Here is a 21379-nt window from a genome sequence, read left to right on the forward strand (position 1 = left end):
GGGCCACAACACTATCCCTCACCGCAGGGCCCTTCCCCCGGGCCTGACGCTCGGGATGCGGTCGGGAGGGAAAACGTCCATGATAGGCCCGCACCAAAGCTGGAGCATGCACAGCCGTCGCATCGGTCCAGGTCCCCCCGTCCGAGTCCTCGTCCGCCCAGTCGACCAAATACTGGAACCGACCCTTGAGCCATCTCGAGTCACGGATCCGGGTCACTCTGTGCGATGGCCGTGCGTGCACCTCAGGCGACGACGGCACGGGCGAAGAGGGACGTCGGAGAGGACAATCCGACCGCTCAGGGATCAGGAGCGAGCGATGGAACACCGGGTGTACTCGCATCGATCGCGGGAGGGTCAGGCGATAGGCCACCGGATTGATAACGGCCTCCACAGGGAACGGCCCCAGATACCGGTGGTCCAACTTCCTCGTAGGCCGGTGGGATGGAAGATACCGCGTGGACAACCACACGCGATCACCCACAGCCAATTCCGGCACCGCACGGCGAGACCTGTCCGCCACCCGCTTGTAATCCTCCTTCGCCTGATTCAAGTAGAGGCGCACCATCTGGTGAACCGCCTGAAGCTCAGAGAGGAAATCCTGCGCTGCGGGGACCGGAGAGTCCACGGGGGTGAGAGGGAAAAAACGAGGGTGGTACCCGACGTTCGCCATGAAAGGCGTCGTCCGTGTGGAGGAGTGCTGCGAGTTGTTGAACGCAAACTCCGCCACGGCGAGGTACTCCGCCCAATTGTTCTGCTGCTGGTTCACGAAGCAGCGCAGATATTGTTCCAGAATCCCAATCACCTTCTCCGTCCCTCCATCGGTTTCGGGATGGTGCGCCGAGGACAGACAAACTTGGACGTCAAGAGCGGCCATCAGCCCTTTCCAGAACTGGGCCGTGAATTGTGTACCACGATCGGAGATGACCCGGTCAGGTAGGCCGTGCAGCCGGAACACGTGCTGGATGAACATGCGGGCGGTGGCGCGGGCTGTCGGCAATCTCCGGCAGGGGATGAAATGCGCCATCTTGGTGAGCATGTCCACCACCACTAGGACCGTAGTGAAACCGGACGACGGAGGCAGTTCCGTCAAGAAGTCCATGGACACAGCTCCCCAGGGTCTGTCCGGGGTCGGCAATGGCTGTAGCAAGCCTGGAGGAGCTCCCGTCGCTGATTTGGCCTGTCGACACTGCACACATGACGTGACGTACGTCTGCACGTCGTGTCGCAGGCGAGGCCACCAAAACGTACGGGAAACCAGGTGCAAAGTTTTGAACAGGCCAAAGTGTCCCGCTGCCGGAGTGTCATGACATTGGGAGAGAACCAATCCACGGAGCGGTCCTGCAGGCACGTAGAGCCGATCCCGATACCTCAAAAGGTCCTCGTCAAAGGTCCACGGGGATGTCGGCCCTACCTCTGCCCGCCGTTGTTCCACCCACTCGTCGTTTCGCTGCGCATTCCGTATCAACGACCGTAAATCCACGGGTTCCTGGATTGCAGCGAAGGACTCGACGGGTAGGACCGTCCGGGGGGGCAGTGAGTCAGCAGGGTCTGAGAACTCTGGCTTTCTAGACAGGGCATCCGCCCTCTGGTTCAAGGCACTGGGGATATACGTGACCTTGAAGTGGAACCGGGCAAAAAACAGAGACCACCGGATCTGGCGTTGATTGAGCTTCCGCGCTGTTGTCAAAAACTCCAGATTCCGATGGTCTGTCCGGACTTCGACCTGATGCCTGGCCCCCTCCAGGTGATGTCGCCAGGCTTCGAACGCCGCCTTGATAGCCAGCAACTCCTTCTCCCAGATGGTATAATTGCGCTCGGAAGGATTGAGTTTCCGAGAGTAATAGGCGCAAGGGAAAAGGGTGCCATCAGGGGCGTGAGCCTGCAATAACACCGCCCCCACCGCGATGTCGGACGCATCCGCCTCGACTACAAAGGGGCGATGGGGATCAGGGTGTTTCAAGATCGGCTCCTTTGTAAAAGCGCGCTTCAAGGCCACGAACGCTTGTTGTTCCGTGGACCCCCAGTGAAACGGCACTTTCTTTTGCAGGAGCCGAGTGAGGGGCGCGGTCAAGAAAGCAAAGCTGGGGATGAAGGACCGGTAGTAGTTGGCAAACCCGAGGAGTCTCTGAACGTCTTTCATCCGTCGAGGAGATTGCCAACTTCGTAACGCCTCCACCTTGCCTGGCTCCATCGCAATTCCTTCAGGGGATATACGGTGCCCCAGGAACTCGATGGTGGTCTGCCAGAACTGACACTTCTCCAGCTTGGCAAATAAGCGATGCTTTCGAAGGCGCTGCAAGACCTGACGCAAGTGTCAGCGTTCCAAATATCATGCAGAATTAAATCATTGTCCAAGGCAAAGTAGTCCTTAAAACTCCAATTTAATAAGACAGGCATGTTGGCATTAAGCTGGTGAAATTTCAACTCTAAGGTACATCCGGTGAATTCCCCAAGTTAAAAGTTCATCATCTATCCCCACACCCCATAATTCATCACATGGTCCAATCTTCATCTTCCACGCTGGCATGTACACCCCTCTTCTTCCGGCCAGGTGTCGAGGTGCAGAGACAAAAGACGACCTTGAGCTTCTAAGAAATCCATAACAATACATTCCACAATCCTACTCCTTTCTATTCCCCCCTCCCAACTACTATACCAATGAAACAGCATAATATGTATGTTTTAATTATGTGGCAGGCCAAAGATCCTAAAAGGAACAGAATTACAGGCCTGACAGGCGGCCTCTCCTCAAGAGAAAAACGTTTCCTGAAAAGAGAATAACATAAATGTTAACTATCAAAATTTAACCACCTCTTCCTCCCCCAGGGGGACCCTTTGGCTTATCAGGGAATTTCTCATGGAATTGCTTCACTAATTTATCTGCTTTCAGATCCCAACTTTTCACCCACGTAGCTTCTGACAAAGGGTATTCCTTCCAACGCACTAAATATTGTAAACGACCTCTATACAGCCTGGAATCTAATATTTTTTTCACTTCATAATGTGTTTCCCCTTCTACCACTACGGGAGGAGGTGGAGTTTGGGTGGATGGTCTCGTGCTAGACTCCCTTACCGGCTTCAATAAGCTACAATGGAATACCGGGTAAATTTTCCCTAAGAGTCTGGGTAGGCTGAGTCGAACTGTAACTGGGTTAATTATCTTTTCTATTGGGAAAGGACCTAGAAATTTTGGACCTAATTTCTTACTAGGCATCTTTAATCTTATGTATTTAGTAGACAAAAAAACTTTGTCCCCCACTCGAAAGGGGGGTTGTAGGGAACGATGTTTATCAGCTTGCTTCTTGTAGGCTTCTGCCGCATCTGTTAGCGCCTTTTTGGTATTCTCCCATCCCTTCTTTAGTGCCTCCAGCCATTCATTCAGGGACATGGATGAGGGAGGTTCCTTAGGTAGTTCAGGCATGGGAACGAATTCCATGCCACTGGTAACCTGGAAAGGAGTTAATCCGGTACTGCTGTGAACCGTATTATTATATGCTACTTCAGCGAAAGGTAGCAAGTCCGACCAATTGTCTTGCTGATAGTCCACATAACACCGGATGTACTGTTCCACCATCGCATTGGCCCTCTCTGCTGCCCCATTTGTGCTGGGATGAAAGGCTGAGCTGAGTCCCTGCGTGGACCCGATCGATTTTAGGAATTCTCTCCAGAACTTGGCGGTGAATTGAACTCCGCGATCTGAAATGATCCTTTTTGGAACTCCATGTAGGCGATAAATGTGTTTCACAAACATTTTCGCTAATTTCTTTGCGGATGGTAGGCTTGAACAAGCGATAAAGTGTGCTTGCTTGGAAAACAAATCAATAACTGTCCAGATTACTTTATTACCACTGCTATCTGGAAGTTCGACAATGAAGTCCATTGCTATCTCTTCCCATGGTCGGCTAGGGTTGGCCACTTGTTGTAGTAGTCCAGGGGGCTTTCCCGGACGGGTTTTCATTGTTGCACAAGTAGCACAGCTTTTTACATAATCTTCCACCTCCGACCTCATCTTTGGCCACCAAAATTGACGTCTAGCGAGGTGGAGAGTTTTCAGGAATCCGAAATGACCTCCTAGTTTCGCATCATGACTCCGCTGTAGCACTTGCAATCTCATTTCTGCAGGGACGTACAGTTTGGATCCCTTCCAGGCTACGCCATCATTAATCGTTAGGATGTCTTTGTTGTTGTTGAACCATGGGTCTGTCTGGAGGGCTGCTTTCAGTTCGGTTCTCAGTTTATCTTGGCTTCGACTGGTGACTTGAGCTGCCTTTTGGTGAGAAGGAGATATGATGGGGTGGAAAATTTCTTCCTTCTTACTGTCAAACTGGGGTTTTCTCGACAGTGCATCTGCTAATAAGTTCTTCCCTGCGGGGATGTGTTTAATTTCAAATTTGAACCTTTGGAAATATTGGGCCCAACGGACCTGTTTGGGGGATAACTTTCGATGGGCAAGGAGAGTTTCGAGGTTTTTATGATCAGTCCATACCTCGAACGGTATATCCCCCCCTTCCAGGAGATGCCTCCAGGTGAGCATGCTCCATCTGATCGCGAATGCCTCCTTCTCCCAAATGGGCCACCTTCTTTCCATAGTGGTGAGTTTCTTGGAGATGTAAGCGCATGGTAAGAGGTGGCCTTCTTTATTCTTTTGTAGTAGCACCGCAGCTATCGCGACATCACTGGCATCCGTTTGGATTATGAAAGGTCGCTCTGGATCGGGGTGTTGCAATATGGGTTCTTGGGCAAAGAGCCGTTTTAATTTCTCAAAAGCCTTTTGACAGTCGATTGTCCATTTTAATGGTTGGTTTGCTTTTGGTTTAGTAGGGGAAGGCCCCGTTCTTAATAGGTCAGTCAATGGTAGGGCAATTTCAGCAAAGGTTGGAATAAACTGCCTATAAAAGTTTGCAAATCCAAGGAAGCTTTGTAATTGTTTGCGAGTGCTTGGAGGTTTCCAATCTAACACCGCTTTCACTTTTTCTGGGTCCATTTCTACTCCTTCATTGGAGATACGATATCCCAGATAATCTAGTGAGGTCTTGTGGAATTCACACTTTGACAATTTTGCATAAAGTTTGGCAGCTAGAAGTTTTTTCAGGACTTGCCGTACCAGTTTCACATGTTCTTCCATGGTCTCAGAGAAGATCAAGATGTCATCTAAATAAACGAGTACTCCGCGGTACAGGTGGTCGTGTAGCACTTCATTTATGTACTGCATGAATACTGCGGGTGCTCCTTGTAGTCCGAAAGGCATGACTTTATATTGGAAGCTGCCTAAGGGAGTATTAAAAGCGGTCTTCCACTCATCCCCTTTCCGGATTCATATACGGTAATACGCCTCTCTCAAATCCAGCTTGGTGAAGATCTTGCCCTTAGCCAAGTGGTTCAACATATCTTTCATGAGAGGGAGGGGGTAGGTATTCTTTTCGCATACCGCATTCAAAGCTCGTAAGTCCACACAGAGGCGAACCCCCCCATCTTTCTTTTCCCTGAAGAGTACTGGGGCTGCTACTTTTGATTTTGCTGGTTCAATAAACCCTCTTTTCAAATTGGTGTCGATGTACTTCCTCAATTCTATCATCTCTTTAGGCGTCATAGAGTACATTTTGGGCTTTGGTAAGGTTACCCCAGGTTTGAACTCTATGGCACAATCTGTGGCGCGGTGAGGTGGAAGGTAGTTTCCGTCTTCCTCACTGAACACCTCCGCCAGATCCCAATAGATCTTTGGGACTCGTTGGATTCCCGGAAGTTTAGTGTCTGCTGCGGTTGCTGCAGGTTCTGGATAGGTTGGGCTGTTAGGTTCCAATGTTCCTGGGTGGCCTTTTGGTTCCACCGGTGGTAACGGCCCAAGTCCAATAGTCACCTTTCTAACGCCATCCTCCCACTTTATGGTAGGTTCCCACTTGTCCAACCATGCAAGCCCTAGGATAACTGACTCCTGCATTCCAGGGGCCACGATGAATCTGAGGAACTCATAGTGGCGGCCTATCACCAGTTTTACTAACTCAGTGATCTTTGTAGCCGGAGCTCCCCCAATTAGGGTTCCATCCACTTGCTCAAACGGAATGGGTTGTTTCAGGGGTCTGGTGCGTATACCTAGTTGCTCCACTATTGACATGCTGATTAAGCATCGGGTGCAGCCGGTATCTATAATCACCCCAACTTCCCCTTCTACCCCCGTTTTCGGTATTTGGAGTTTGGCTTTTATTTGGAAGGGGCGGATAGGTGCACTCACCATTGGGTCGTCTTCTGGGTTTCCTTCCTCTTCCTCCTCTGAGGTGGCCAGGGCGTTTTCAGTGGCTCTGCTCTCTGCCCCTGCTGGCTGTTGTGCCAGACGACTTTTTTCTGGTGGTTTTCTGGGGGTTTTCTTGACTGTGCTGGCAGGTGGTTGGCGTGGTTGTGGAACTGGGGCTGGAGCCCAGCATGTAGATGCCCGGTGGCCAAGCTGACCACAATGGTAGCACTTTATTTTGGGGCCCCAGGAACGCGGGGTTGGCGGGAGCTTTTCAGTTTGCTGCCTCTGCGTTCGGTGGGCTAAGGGTTTTTTTTCAGGGGTTCTGGTACCTGGCTTTGGATATGTGTTAATCTCGTGGTCCAGTATGATTGCAGTGGTGTACCATTCTTGGATACGATCTGGGGTCCCCCTTACGGCACAAGCTTGTTTCAGTTTGGGATCTAAGGCCTTTTTGAACGTATAGACCAATAGTCTCTCTGGCCAGTAACGTAGTCTTCCAGCTATTCTCCGGAATTCCCAAACTAATTCTTTGACCGGCCGAACCCCCTGTCGTAATTCCTGGATCTGGTCTTCAGCATCTACCTGTTGGGCCACATCGTAAAATCGGGCCTGCATCAGTTGGATGAACCCCGTTATGTCATCTAACTCAGGAGCTGCTTCTTCATGGAGTTCCGCTATCCATTGTGCTGCCTCTCCTTCATTCATCCCCTCTGCTATTTCTTGGATCAGTTCTCGATCCGTCAGGTATTGTGGGCCTACTTGGTCAACGTATGCCAACACTCGATTCATAAAGTAAGCTAGTTTGTCTCGGCTGCCATCATAGGTTGCACGGAACCTTGGGGGTGTGGGAGGAGGAGGGGGTGCTGGTGGTTGAACCGGAGCAACCTGTTGGCCTGCTGCTTGGGGTGGTAAGCTTCTTTGTGGGGCCACACCCATCGGTTGGGCAAAAGCCTGCTGAGGCATTGGTGGGGGGGCTGGGCCCTGTGGTGGTCCCATTCCTTGGCTCTGCCTCTGAGCAGCTATTTGGGGTGGCGCCATTGGTTGGGAAGGGGCAGGCGTCCACTGGCATTGAGCCCATCCATGACCCGGGAAGAAAGCCCAACCTGAATTGGCTTGATTGATGGGTCCAGAGCCATCGCTTTGCAGAGGGGGGGAGGTGAAAGTGTTCCAGGCCCCTTTCGGCTGGTTAAGTTTTACTTCCCAACTTTTTTTCACTCCAGGAGGGGAGGGTGCTGATTCGCTGATGGCTGTGTGGAAAGACCCAAGGTCTCCGCTCCACTGCACAGCAGTTTCTCTGCTGGGGAAGGATAATGTGGGCTTTGCTAGCCTCCACCCGGGTGGTTCTGGGGGCCCCAGGGGTTTTTGTTCACTCACATTTAGGCGTCGGAATTGGTCCTGAAGGCCCATCAAAGACTGGCTGCGTGAGAGTGACTGAGATCTCCATTCATTTGCTCTTCTCCCCATGCTCCAGCCGTCTGTCAGAGTTCCCTTGGGGGGCCCCCCTCCTTCCAGCAGGCATTCCTGAGAAGCAATAAATCCCGAAACTTCCTCTCGCAGGTCTAACTCCGTCTGTGAGGAAAATCTTGGTTTCGGTTCCTTTTCCCTCGCCTCTGCCTGTTGAACTATTTCTTTAGAAGGTGCATAGATAGTCTCGACAAAAATAAGCGATCCATCATCCTTAGCTTTCTCTGCTGCATTCTTTCCCTCCTCCATCTTCACTGAAATTTCGTCCTGCCCAGGGTTGGGTCAGAACTGGGATTCAGTACCCCGATGAAAGAAAAAAATTTATGGGAGAGTTGAAATAATGTCAGCGTTCCAAATATCATGCAGAATTAAATCATTGTCCAAGGCAAAGTAGTCCTTAAAACTCCAATTTAATAAGACAGGCATGTTGGCATTAAGCTGGTGAAATTTCAACTCTAAGGTACATCCGGTGAATTCCCCAAGTTAAAAGTTCATCATCTATCCCCACACCCCATAATTCATCACATGGTCCAATCTTCATCTTCCACGCTGGCATGTACACCCCTCTTCTTCCGGCCAGGTGTCGAGGTGCGGAGACAAAAGACGACCTTGAGCTTCTAAGAAATCCATAACAATACATTCCACAATCCTACTCCTTTCTATTCCCCCCTCCCAACTACTATACCAATGAAACAGCATAATATGTATGTTTTAATTATGTGGCAGGCCAAAGATCCTAAAAGGAACAGAATTACAGGCCTGACAGCAAGTGCTGTTGATGATCCTTCCGAGACGTAGAGTAGATCAAGATGTCGTCCAGGTAGATGACGACAAACTGATCCAAAAGGTCCCGAAAGATATCGTTCATAAAATGTTGGAAGACAGCTGGGGCATTGGTCAACCCGAACGGCATGACCGTATACTCAAAATGTCCGTATCGGGTGCCAAAGGCTGTCTTCCATTCGTCCCCCGCCCTGACTCGAACCAGATTGTAAGCTCCACGTAAGTCCAGTTTGGTAAACACCACGGCCTCCCGGAGCCGCTCCAACAACTCGGGAATCAGAGGCAACGGGTAGCGATTACGGATCGTGATGGCGTTCAAGCGCCGGTAATCGCAACAAAGTCTTAGATCCCCGGTCTTCTTTTTGACGAACAAAACCGGGGCAGACAAGGGCGAAGACGAAGGCCGGATAAAACCCCGGGCAAGGTTCTTGTCAAGGAAGTCCCGCAATGCGGCCAACTCCGGTTCAGACATGGAGTATAGGCGGCCCGTCGGGAGTTTCGCATCAGGTACCAGGTCAATGGGACAGTCGTAAGGCCGGTGCGGTGGCAGTTGGTCCGCCTCCTGCTCGCTAAACACGTCCGCGAACTCCGCTAAATCCGGCGGCACTGTCACCTCGGCCGAACTGGGCACCTGAGCTGCGCAAACATGACGGGTATGGTCCACGCATTGCAAGGACGGGAACGAGATGCGGTTCTGCGACCAGTGGATCTGGGGATCGTGCGCCCGCAGCCAAGCCAAGCCCAACACCACGGGGAAATGCAGACCCGAAGCCACGTAAAATTGAATGGCCTCCTCATGCTCCCCGAGGATCAGGCACAAAGGTTGCGTGGCGTTCTTGATGGGCCCAGACAGAAGCACCCGACCGTCAATGGTCTCCACTCGCATCGGAGGGTCTACCGGGCACAGAGGGACGTGATATTTCGTGACAAACGCTGCATCCATAAAATTCGTGGTAGCCCCGGAATCGACCAAGGCATGGGCTGGAATTCCCTGCGGACTACCCGACAAGAGAATGTGCGCTGCAAGAATCAGATGTCGTGGAGGCCCCTCCGCCTCTGTTCCGGCCTGTGCCCGACCTGAAGTCTCCCTCAGATTGGGCCCCGCCCGTTTCCCGACACGTTGCTGAGGGGAGGCCGCAGTCCGCACAGCCCCCCTACCCTTTTGGGGGCAAACCAAAGCCAAGTGTCCAAAATCCCCACAGTAGAAACACAACCCCCCTGCACGCCGTCTGTCCATCTCCGTGCGCAACAAGCGGGGTTTGGCGGCACCCAACTCCATGGGCTCCTCCCGTGCAACTGCAGTCTCGTGAGGGACCGGCACCCTACTGGTCTCCTGGGACACGCGGCGAGGCATCCGCCTCTGCAGCCGGGCGTCTATCCGGAGACACAAATGAACCAACGCGTCGAACGTTGGAGGCCTGTCCACCCTCACAAGCTCGTCCTGCAGGCCATCTGATAGGCCATCCTGGAAAGTGTCCATAAGAGCTGGCTCATTCCAAGCAGAGTCCTGACTAAGCAGCCGGAATTCGCTGACATAATCCTGCAAAGAACCACGCCCTTGGTGCAACTCTTTCAGGAGTCTGGTGGCTGTTTCCCCCTTAATGGGATCTTCAAACATCAGCCGGAGATGGTTACAAAAACCCTGAAAATCGTCCAGCAGGGGGCTCGGTTGAGAGAGCAATGGAGTGGCCCACCTCGCTGCTGTGCCTGAGAGCAAGCTGATGATAAATCCCACCTTCGTCCGGTCGGTGGGAAAGTCCTCCGCTCTCAAGCTGATAAACAGCTGGCATTGGCCCAAAAACGCTGCAAACATTGCTTGTTTGCCATCAAACTTGTCTGGTGTAGCCACTGGACATTTCCTCCTTGGCTGGGGGGGGTTTGCAAGCCCCTGGAGCTGAGAGACCTGACCAGCCAGCAAAGCAATCAGTTGAGCCAACTGGGCCGTCTCAGCCTGTAGGTGCTCCATTGCAACTTAATGGAGTTTTGTTTGGGTCAGGAATCAATCTGTTCTGACCCCCTCCTCTTGTATACCAAGACACTCCGACACAAAGTCTCTTCAAAGATGTTTATTGACATACAGGTTCCACCTTGGCAGCAATCCAGCCTGCCAAGGTCAAGATAGCACTCTGGGCAGCAATCCAGCTACAGCGACACCCCTTGACAGCAATCCAGCTACCAAGCTCCAGATAATCACCTTAGCAGCCAAGGTCCAGGGAACAGATTGACAGTAATCCAGGTAAAACCTTTAGCAGCAATCCAGCCTGCCAAAGTACGACACAGATCTGAGCTTCTCCAACTCCAATGATCAGTTGATTCCTGCAAAGGGTGTGTCCACAAGCAGTCCCTTTATAGTCTGGAGAGGAGTCTAATGATCAGCAGCTGAGAGCCATTACCTCCGGTAATTGCTCAATTGCTCCTTACGCCGGGTAGCACGTCGGTAACGAGCATCTAATAGCTCACTGCTGTCTGACTCACTGTCCTGTGACTCCTCCCCACTGCTCCAAGGCATGACATCAGGAGCCCCCTTCCTTTGGCTTTCACCACTGCTCCATGCCTCAGGCGCCCCCTGGTGGCCAACCAGCCTCTCTGCGCCCTGCTCAGCGTCGGAACCCTGTCCAGGGTCCCCCACCTCCTCTTGAGCCGACTCAGAGGACACCTCGCTGTCGGAGTCTGGTGGCAGCGGCACCGGAACCGGCTGGGCCACAACACTCCCCCTTCTTTGGCTAATAAATAGTCTAAGGCAAGACGATTTTGCATAATGTATGTGCGGGAAAGAGCACTTTCTTTGGCAAGTTGTTTTAAGGCAAGAGCTGTTTTGTTGGTAATGATTTCTACCACTGCTTGGAGTCTTATGATGTGATTAAGCATATAAATGGGTGTGCGATAGCCCCAAGTGCCATCTTGGGCCCATGTAGCAGGGTCATAATAATTGATAATGCGCTCGGGGGGCCAATCATTATCTTTCCAGTGACATCAATACCAAGACCAAATCCATAATAATGGGTTGAAGGGGAGTGCATGGTAGGGGCTGATAAACAAACAGTGTTACAATGGCCGGTGGAACATGTGGTGGCAGCCGGGCCTAAAGTAAAGTTAAAACCCTCAGGGCCAGATTGGATGGTTCCAATCGGGCCTGTGTACCAATAGTTATAAGCCTCTTGAAAACTAGCGTGCCCAGTGGATTGCACTTTGCGAAGAGTAAAAAGATATTTTTGTACAGTTAAGTATGATTGCTCCCATGAAAAGGAGCCACAGGTGACCCCCATAGCCCCATCACCCTGCCCCTTAGTTATGGCCTTGCAAGCGTCAAAACAAACAGAAACTGAGCCCTTTTGGTTATTTGAGGGGCGATTCCGGGAGGTATTGTGAGCAACATACCCTGATCGTTGTTGGGCAAGCGAAAAGAGAGTTGAGGGTACTTGAAATTTGGCATTCGGATGCCAACTACCCCCTTTATACCCGTATATGTGAACAGAAGCATAGACAGGGCCCAGGGCGTGTGGGTGATAACACTGAGTTCCTGACGAAGTGGTGCAGCGGGCATACACAGTGTTGTTTCGGGTGCAAGAGTCTAGGTCTTTCATACAGTCTGGCTTCAGTGTGTGGTAGATTAATGTCTGACGAGTGCGAGTGCCTGATTTTGTGGTCTGCATGCATTCCGCACAATCCTGAGAAAGGGTGGTTGCTCGCTTTCGTCTTGACAGGTAAGAAACTTTAAGAAAAGCATCAAGTGAAGAAATAACTTGGCAAGTGGGAAGGCAGGTACAAAGGAGCTGGCACCGATAAACACCAGAGTCTGAGAGTTGGGCGTGATGAAAGGTCAGCGTAGATGATGTAGGGTTGATACGAGAGGTAATTGTAATGGTAGAAGAGCTGGACAGCTGATGTTCCTCCTCGCCTTTCCGGGCCCACGTTAAAATCATTGGTCCAGGGTCACCCATGGTAAGGATACAGGTGAAAGATGTGGTCCCATTAACTGGAGCGGTGGCAGTCCGCGGCATCAACATCAGTGGAGGTGGTGGTTGGTTGATCGTGGCGGCCGACACATTTCGATTGTGTTTTGCAGTCCAGATTGCCATCAGGGCGAGGATCATAAGCAATTAATCCCCAATAAAAGATAGTCTTATAGTTCGAACCAATGAAGTGTTGAATTACTGCAGGCAAGATTCAAACAGGATCCAAACATGTAGAAAGTAAATGTTCCATGTACAGTTCAGATAAGTGTGTGTAATGTTAGCTGCACCCATAGATTTTCACTTCAGTCACTGTTCAAATGAGTTTTTGGGTGAGATGACAGAACAAGTAAACATAAACAAATGATGACTAGGCAATTGGCAAAAATGGCAGCGCATTAGTTCCACGTGTCGTTGTTTCAGCACTGCTTTGGTGGTTTTTGGTTTTTCACATCACTGGACAGTTGTTTTGGCAAGATCATATTGGCCACTGTGCTGTCTGTAAAGTCATCTTGGTCATCTCTGGAACTGGATTTGGGAACTGGTACGACAATATTTTTGGCTGGACAAGCATCACATGCTAGAATCCACAAAGATCTGTAGAAGCAAGCACAGCATGTCCTCGTCCCCCTTGCGGGGGAGGCAAACAAACTTTTTTAATCAATTATGTTACCTATGCCAAATTAGCCAAATTGGGGTACACCAAATTGTTAGGTATCCAAAATCCCTCCTTTTTTATTTGTTTGAGAAGACAGTCCCTAAGGACCAATTAACATGTTCCACAATGGCTTAACCTGTGGAATTGTAAGGGGAAAAAAACACCCCCAAAATTAAAACAATGTTCCAATTAGTAGAAGATTACAAATAGGCCAATGAAAAATAGGCCAGGCCATTATCAGTCTTTAAAAAGAAAAGTTTGCGCAAGGCAGTAAAGGCTGAAAAAAGATGAGAAAAAAACATGATTAGCTGTTTCTTCTCATTAAAATGTGGCCAAAAAAAATAGATAAATGAATTTACTTCTAAGGAGCCAAAAAAGAAACATAGGTGACATCCATTTGCCATAGTGATTAGAGGCCAAATCATGGGGATTAACTTCCGTGTCCCCAAAGGGGGATGCCCCAGAACACTGGGGGCAAGATGAAACAATTTGCTTGACCTGGTTGAGTGGCATATGGCAAAATTGTGCCAGTCCCCAGGCATTTTGATGAAAAAATTATCAAAAAATAAATAAATAAATCTGAAGAAAAGGCGTAGTTAAAAAAAATACCTAGAAAATTAAAAATAAGTTGACACACATAATGAAAGTCAGAAATGTAGTTAAAAAGTTTGTTAAAATAGATGTGAAAAGTTAAAGTAGCAACAGACAATTTTTTAGTGTTGCAAGAACAACGGTATTGCAAGGTAGGAAAAGAAAAGTCATTAAACACGCAAGCCAAAGATCTTTAGGCAAATGATATGAAATACAGACCACATAGTCAGTTAAAGCACACTGAAGAAAGAAGTTATTCTGAAAACAAAATTAAAAATCAGATTTTGGAATAGGAAAAATAATATTAATTAAATCAGTCCAATTTCTACAACAAACCCAAGGTTATTAATTCAACAACTGCCTAAAAAAATAATGGCAAAACATTTTAAAACGGAGTCTTTTTATCTAAAAAAAAACATCAAAAGAATTAGCTGACAAGTTACGCAATCCACAAATGGAATGCTCAAAATCTCATTAATCTTTTCAACTGTGGCAAAGGCACGAAAAAGAAAAATAATAATAAATAAAATAAAAACTTTAAGTAGCGGCAGACACAGACGGACGAACCCAAACAAAGGTTCCCCGTCAGCTGTCATAAATTAATTAGCAAAATACCTCCGTGTGCATTTAAACAAAGAAAATTGGGGCAAAAAAGATTGTAACATTTCATGCAGTTATATTTTACTGGAACAATCTGCAATTCATACAACAAAATACAATACAATAGCAGAGTTGGAAGGGACCCTGGAGGTCCTCTAGTCCAACCCCCCTGCCTAGGCAGGAAACCCTATACCGTTTCAGACAAATAACCATTCAACATCCTCTCAAAGACCTCCAATGTTGGGGCATTCACAACCCCTGGAGGCAAGCCGTTCCATTGACCAAGTGCTCTTAACTGCCAGGAAATCTCTCCCCAGCTCCAAGCCGTTTCTCTCCTCGACCAGCCCCCACCCATCACCTCTTGTTCCACCCTCAGGTGCCTTGGAGAACGGCCTGATTATCTCTTCTCCGTGGCAATCCCTGAGACATTGGAACAATGCTATCATGTCTCCCCTACTCCTTCTTTCTCTTAAGCTAAACATACCCAGCTCCTGCAACAAGCCAAACATACCCAGTTCCTGCAACTGTTCCTCACATGCTCTAGTCTCCAGCAATCACCTTCGTTGCCCTTTTCTGCACTCCTTCCAGTAAAAAATCATTTTTTATTTTTGAAAGCCAATTAGGTTATATCTTGGGGCTCCAATTAAAATATCATCCATATAATGATTTACCAAAACCAATGAATAGCACTTATACAAAAAATTCAATTCTGCAACATAAATCTAAATCAAAAAAGGAACTAAGTAAATGTATAATCATATCTACCATATCAAGATCGTTTTCCTTTTGCTAATTTCACCAACTATTCCATTTGAGCCTCAAAATTATCTCTCTGTTGTTTTCCTGCAATTTGTTAAACCGACACAGGCTCTTCCAAAAAAGGGAGGAGGTGGGGGAAGGGAAAATAAGCCAACACAAACTCTTTCAAAAGAAAAAAAAATGTGTGTGTGTGTGGGGGGGAGCAGCTAGCAGAAGCCAACACAGAGTCTTTCTAAAGAGGGAAAAGTGTGTGTGGGGGGGGGGGAAGCAACAGACATCCCGGAGAGGGGGAGGTGGGGGAAGAGATAAGAAGCAGACACACAGAAAATGGACTTTTCTTGCAAAGCAGGGTAAGGAAGGATAGAAAAAAAGCAATCCTTTAAACTAATTACTTCATGATCTTGTGGAATCAATTTAGGTGGAGAGACAGAAAACATATGTTTATTCCCCTCCTCTTTTGCTAATTGTTCCTCCAACCGTGGAGGAGAAGAAAAATTAACCTCTCCATGAGACCAATTGAAGATAATTTTGGAGAAAGAATTTTTAATTTCTTCTTTTTTAATTGGGGAAGAGTTTTACCCCCTTGAGAAGCTATTTTTATAGAAGATTCGGTAAATTCCCTTAGTTCATGCAAATGTTCAACTTGCGGCTGAGAGAATTTTCTGCCCATACTTACGGAGTAACCACGTCGTGTTTCAGACAGGTCAAATGGGCAGGCCTCTTCCAGGCGGGTAAGCGTGGGCAGTCCGAGACGTATTCCACGAAATCACGTTGGGGTCACCAGTTGTGGAAAACCGGGGCTCATTCTTCCTGGTTGGGCCAGAGGCCTTCTCCGGGGGCCGATTTCATGAGATGGAGAGTGAAGATACCACACAGGATTCCTCGGGATGAGACCGCGCCCAGAGTTGCCTCTGGGGATCTCTTTTATTGGTAAACAAGGAAGGGCGGAGTAAAGGGTAAATTCATAGGTTTAACACTACCATATTTGGTCATACTTCCTGTACAAGCATTCTATTGGTTCCTGGTGTCATGTTTACATTGGCTGCTCATCCAGGCATTGTGGTGATGAGATCCTTTTGTCTCCTTTGTTTTTCCTCCTAACGTGGTTCAGCCTCCTTCCAGAGGCCTACACGTAGTGGAAAATTACCAGAGATAGTTCTTCTGAGCACATGTTTTTTGTTTAGCCCTTAATGGTGGATCAGATACTACTGCAACAGGAAGTTAGCACCCACCCCTTCCTAGAAAAATGAAATATCCTAGGAAATATGGAAAAGGCAGAATATTATATTTCCCTGGATGTGAAAAGGAAGAAACATGTTTTTAAAGACAGAGTAGCTCCCTGCAGCTTCCTGCCCACCCCACTTTGTAAATGAGCCATTCAAGCCTGAGCTAGGCTATTTTACATAATAAAAGGTAGGATTAGCTTTCTACAGAAACTCACCCTATGGCATCTGGGAACTCAATCAAACTTGGGACTCAAAACACAGCCTAGAGAGCTGCCCCTGCATTGCCCCATGGGAGTCTGACAACCAATCAGAATACATTTCTTACACAGGAACAGGAAACAGAGAGGTGGGGCTGAACAGATTATAAAAAGCCCACAAAGCCCCTTCCCTCTCTCTTCTTCACCCAACATTGAAGCATGTGATCACCTTTTCTGTTCAGGACTCAAGCCATGTGGTCCTGTCCACCATTAAACCATCTTTCCAAGCAGCCTCCATGTCTCCAGTGTCTTTTTCCCCACTTGGAGCTGAACCCAGAAGGACATTTCTTCCAACAACACATAGGTGAAAAGAGGTACCGTATTTATTCGAGTATAACGCGCAAAATTTTGTACCAAAAAAAGGAATCAAAGTGTGGGTGCGCGTTATAAACGAGGGCTGGGCTGGGGTGGTGGAAAAAAAAACATCCCCTCGTTGCCGCTTCATTTCTTCGCCTCGCTCGCAGCCGCAGCGAAAGCCAAAGGAAAAGAAACGTCCCCTCTTCATTTCTTCCCCCTTCATTTCTTCCCCTCGCAGCAAGGGGAAGAAATGAAGAGGGGACGTTTCTTTTTCTTTGCCTTTTGCTGGGACTGCCAGAGAGGGGAAGAAATGAGAAGAAATGAAGAGGGGACGTTTCTTTTTCTTTGCCTTTCGCTGGGACTGCCAGCGAGGGGAAGAAATGGGAAGAAATGAAGAGGGGACGTTTCTTTTTCTTTGCCTTTCGCTGGGACTGCCAGCGAGGGGAAGAAATGGGAAGAAATGAAGAGGGGACATTTCTTTTTCTTTGCCTTTCGCTGGGACTGCCAGCGAGGGGAAGAAATGGGAAGAAATGAAGAGGGGACGTTTCTTTTTCTTTGCCTTTCGCTTTGCATTTCTTCCCCTCGCTGGCAGTCCCAGCGAAAGGCAAAGAAAAAGAAATGTCCCCTCTTCATTTCTTCTCATTTCTTCCCCTCTCTGGCAGTCCCAGCAAAAGGCAAAGAAAAAGAAACGTCCCCTCTTCATTTCTTCCCCTTGCTGCGAGGGGAAGAAATGAAGGGGGAAGAAATGAAGAGGGGACGTTTCTTTTCCTTTGGCTTTCGCTGCGGCTGCGAGCGAGGCGAAGAAATGAAGCGGCAACGAGGGGATCGAGCAGCTAGCCGAGAATTCACTGTACCAGAGACGAATGTTAGAGAATGGAGAAAACAGAAAGTCGTCCTGAAAGATATGAATAAAACAAAAAAAGCACAACGAGGGAGACAAGCCATGTACCCAGACATGGAGAAGGAACTTTATGAATGGATCATTGACCAAAGAAGTAGTGGGTACATTGTCACATCACTCCACATTAGACTTCAAGCCCAAAAGTTTTGCAAAGATTCAAACTTCAAAGCCTCTAATGGATGGACACAAAAGTTTATGAAAAGGCATGGACTTGCAATACGCCAGAGAACAAAGATAGCACAGAAGCTGCCTAATGATTTAGAAGAGAAGATCGCTTCATTCCATACTTTTATAATCAACAAACGCAAGCAGATTAATTTTGAACTTTCACAGATAGGCAATATGGATGAGACCCCCATGTGTTTTGACCTACCAGGCAACAGGACAATTGACAGCAAAGGGAAGCACACAGTCCAGATTAGAACCACAGGCCATGAGAAAACTCATTTTACCGTTGTGTTATCCTGTATGGCAGACGGTTTTAAACTTAAACCAATGGTGATTTTTAAAAGAAAGACTATTCCAAAAGGAGTTAAATTTCCACCAGGTGTCGTGATCCATTGTCATCCTAAAGGATGGATGGATGAAAAGGGCATCATTTTATGGTTAAATAAAGTTTGGAGTACTAGACCAGGCGCACTACTGAAGAAATCCATGCTTGTATGGGACCAGTTCCGCTCACACCTGACAGACACTGTGAAGGACAAACTGAAAAGTCTAAAAACATTTCAAGCTGTGATTCCAGGTGGACTAACCTCTATTCTTCAGCCACTAGATGTCGTTTTAAACAAACCCTTCAAAGACAGAGTCAGGGAAAAGTGGATTACCTGGATGAAATCTGACGACAAAGAATTGACTGCAAAAGGAAACCTCAAGAAACCTGGCCTATCTCTCGTGACATCCTGGGTTAAAACATCATGGGAAGACATACCAAAAGAAATGATCATCAAGAGTTTTTTGAAGACAGGCATCAGCAATAAAATGGACGGCACAGAAGACGACCTGCTGTGGAATTCAGACTCAGAAGAAAGCAAAGAAACTGGAGAAACTGGAGAAACTGGAGAAACTGGAGATGTTCCTGCCAACTGGGACACTGATGAAAAATTAACTCGAGAAGAATGGGAACAACTCTTTGGTGTATCTGATGATGAGTCTGACTTTGAAGCATTTTAAATAAATATTGTTACCGGTAATTTTATTTCGGTATTGTGTTTATACCAGTTTACGTTGTCAATAAATGATTTTTATCATGGCCGCACGTGTTCAACAACGTTTTTTGTATAAAACAAAATTTTATACCGATTTTTAATCGAAAATTAGGGGGTGCGCGTTATACACGTGTGCGCGTTATACTCGAATAAATACGGTAATATCATCCCCATATTGAGGGAGCACACAGCCCCCAGTAGCGTTGTAATTCAAAATGACAGCTGGTCTGCATGGTGAGTTTACCCAGCAGTCCATCAGAGGTATGACTCAGTGGCCAATCAGAAATGCAGGTGTGACCACATGACATAAAACTACTGTGAAGTTCCCAAGAGATGACCTAATTAATTTACGAGCCTCGAGACAAAGTTTTTTAAAAAAAATTCATTTATTAGGATCAACATCTTGGCATGTCCTTCTGTGGAACCGAAACTGATTTCCACTTAATGGCATCTGAACTTTACTCCTGTGTCCCCTCCCCTCTGCCTTGGTAATAAATCACATTCAACAAGGTGCTACGGCAGGTTATGGACCTGCCCATTCACATGCCAGCTGCAAAAATATGAGACCTGACTCTGGCCAAAAGTATGCATGGAATTCTCCTCCCTTCTCTATGCCACTTGATAGTAGTCATGGCAACAGTTTATAAGTTGACATCCGACTCCCCTCACTTCCCGAAAGCGACCTGTGTAAAACAAAGCAATTTGAGTACAGGTGTATAACTTAGGGATGCGTCCCTCCCCCAGGCTTGCTTGGATTTTCTGCATGGAATTTTGCTATAAGGCAATCAGCCTGGATATTTCTACATTTTACCCAAGATGCCTCTGATAAGGGGTAGCCCTTCCACTTGATTAAGTACTGGAGTTGTCTCCTGTGCCACCTCGAATCAAGGACTTGTTGAACTTCATAATGGGTTTGCCCCCCTATGACCACAAGGCCCGGGAGCTCCCGAGGTATTGATCACTGTCAGGGCAGCCTCCATCAGTAACCAAGAAAGAAACCACTCAACTCCATATTTCAGAATTAAGAGTACTTTTACTGGTTATGAGTAGATAGCAGCTAAGCATAGCAAGATCTGAGGCAAAAGCGCGCGTAATCATAGATATCAATATGTGACCCAACTCCCTCCCCCAGTAACCCCATCCCCCACTCCAATCCACACACCCCACAGGTGTCATGCGGGCTGCAGCTTTAAAACCCATCATCAGGTTGGTATGCCGGACGGTTGGCCTTGGCGGCAATTCCACTATCTGCAGCATGCGCAGTAGATGGTGAGAAAACCACTCCCTTCTTCATTCACTCCTGTGCTTAAGCTTCCCCTCCCAAATACCATGTTATCTCCCCCCTCCCCATTTCAATGGCAGCCGAAAGCAAGCAGCAAAGCAGGGGCTGACATCCGGCCCTCCGTCAGGAAAGGACATCACCCCTGGGAAAAAAACGTAGAGAGAAAAAACAGGAACAAGACAGGTTAGACACATATATGGCAACATGAGTCAGGGCTTATCGGGATAGGTAGAGTAGAATTTCCGCAAAAGTCTAGGAGCTCTAACATGGGACTTATCAACCCATTCAGCTTCGGATGGGGGAAAATGTTTCCAGGAGACCAGATATTGAACCTGATTCCTATGTCTCCTGGAGTCAAAAATCTCTTTGATCTCAAAATGCTGCTCTCCTTCAATGAGAACAGGGGCAGGAGGAGGAGGCACGGGTGCCCGAACAGAGGAGGTGTGCACTGGTTTCAAAAGGTTAACATGAAACACGGGGTAAATATGGTTGAGATACTTTGGCAATTCCAACTGTACAGAAACAGGATTAATGATCTTCACAATAGGAAATGGACCAACATTTCTTCGACTTTTGGGTAGTTTGGAGAAATTTGGTAGACAGAAAAACTTGATCCCCAATCTTGTACTCCCTTTCTTTCACCCTCTTTTTGTCAGCTTGTTTCTTGTGTGCTCGATGAGCAGCTTCCAACGTCTTTCGGGCTATGGGCCAAACTTTTTGGAGCTGGTCACTCCACTCGGAGAGGGACAAGACTTGTGATTTTTCACAGGGAAATTCTGGGATTGGCACAAAGTCTTGACCAAAGACAAGTCTAAAAGGGGTGAAACCAGTGCTGCTGTGCACAGAGTTGTTGTACGCTACTTCAGCATGTGGTAACAGTTCAGTCCAATTATCTTGCTGATAATTGATAAAACAGCGGAGGTACTGCTCCAAAACAGAGTTAGTCCTTTCACAAGCTCCATTAGTCTGAGGATGGTGGGCGGAGCTTAACCCCTGGGCGGAGCCAATCAACTTCAAAAACTCCTTCCAGAAGAGGGAGGTGAACTGTACCCCTCTATCGGATATTATGCGCTCCAGCACTCCATGCAAACGGTATACATGTGTAATAAACAATTTAGCTAAAGACTTAGCTGAAGGGATCTTGGAACAAGGCACAAAATGAACTTGTTTA

This window comes from Natrix helvetica (assembly GCF_964273705.1).
Source record: "Natrix helvetica genome assembly, chromosome: W".
Lineage (NCBI taxonomy): Eukaryota > Metazoa > Chordata > Lepidosauria > Squamata > Natricidae > Natrix > Natrix helvetica.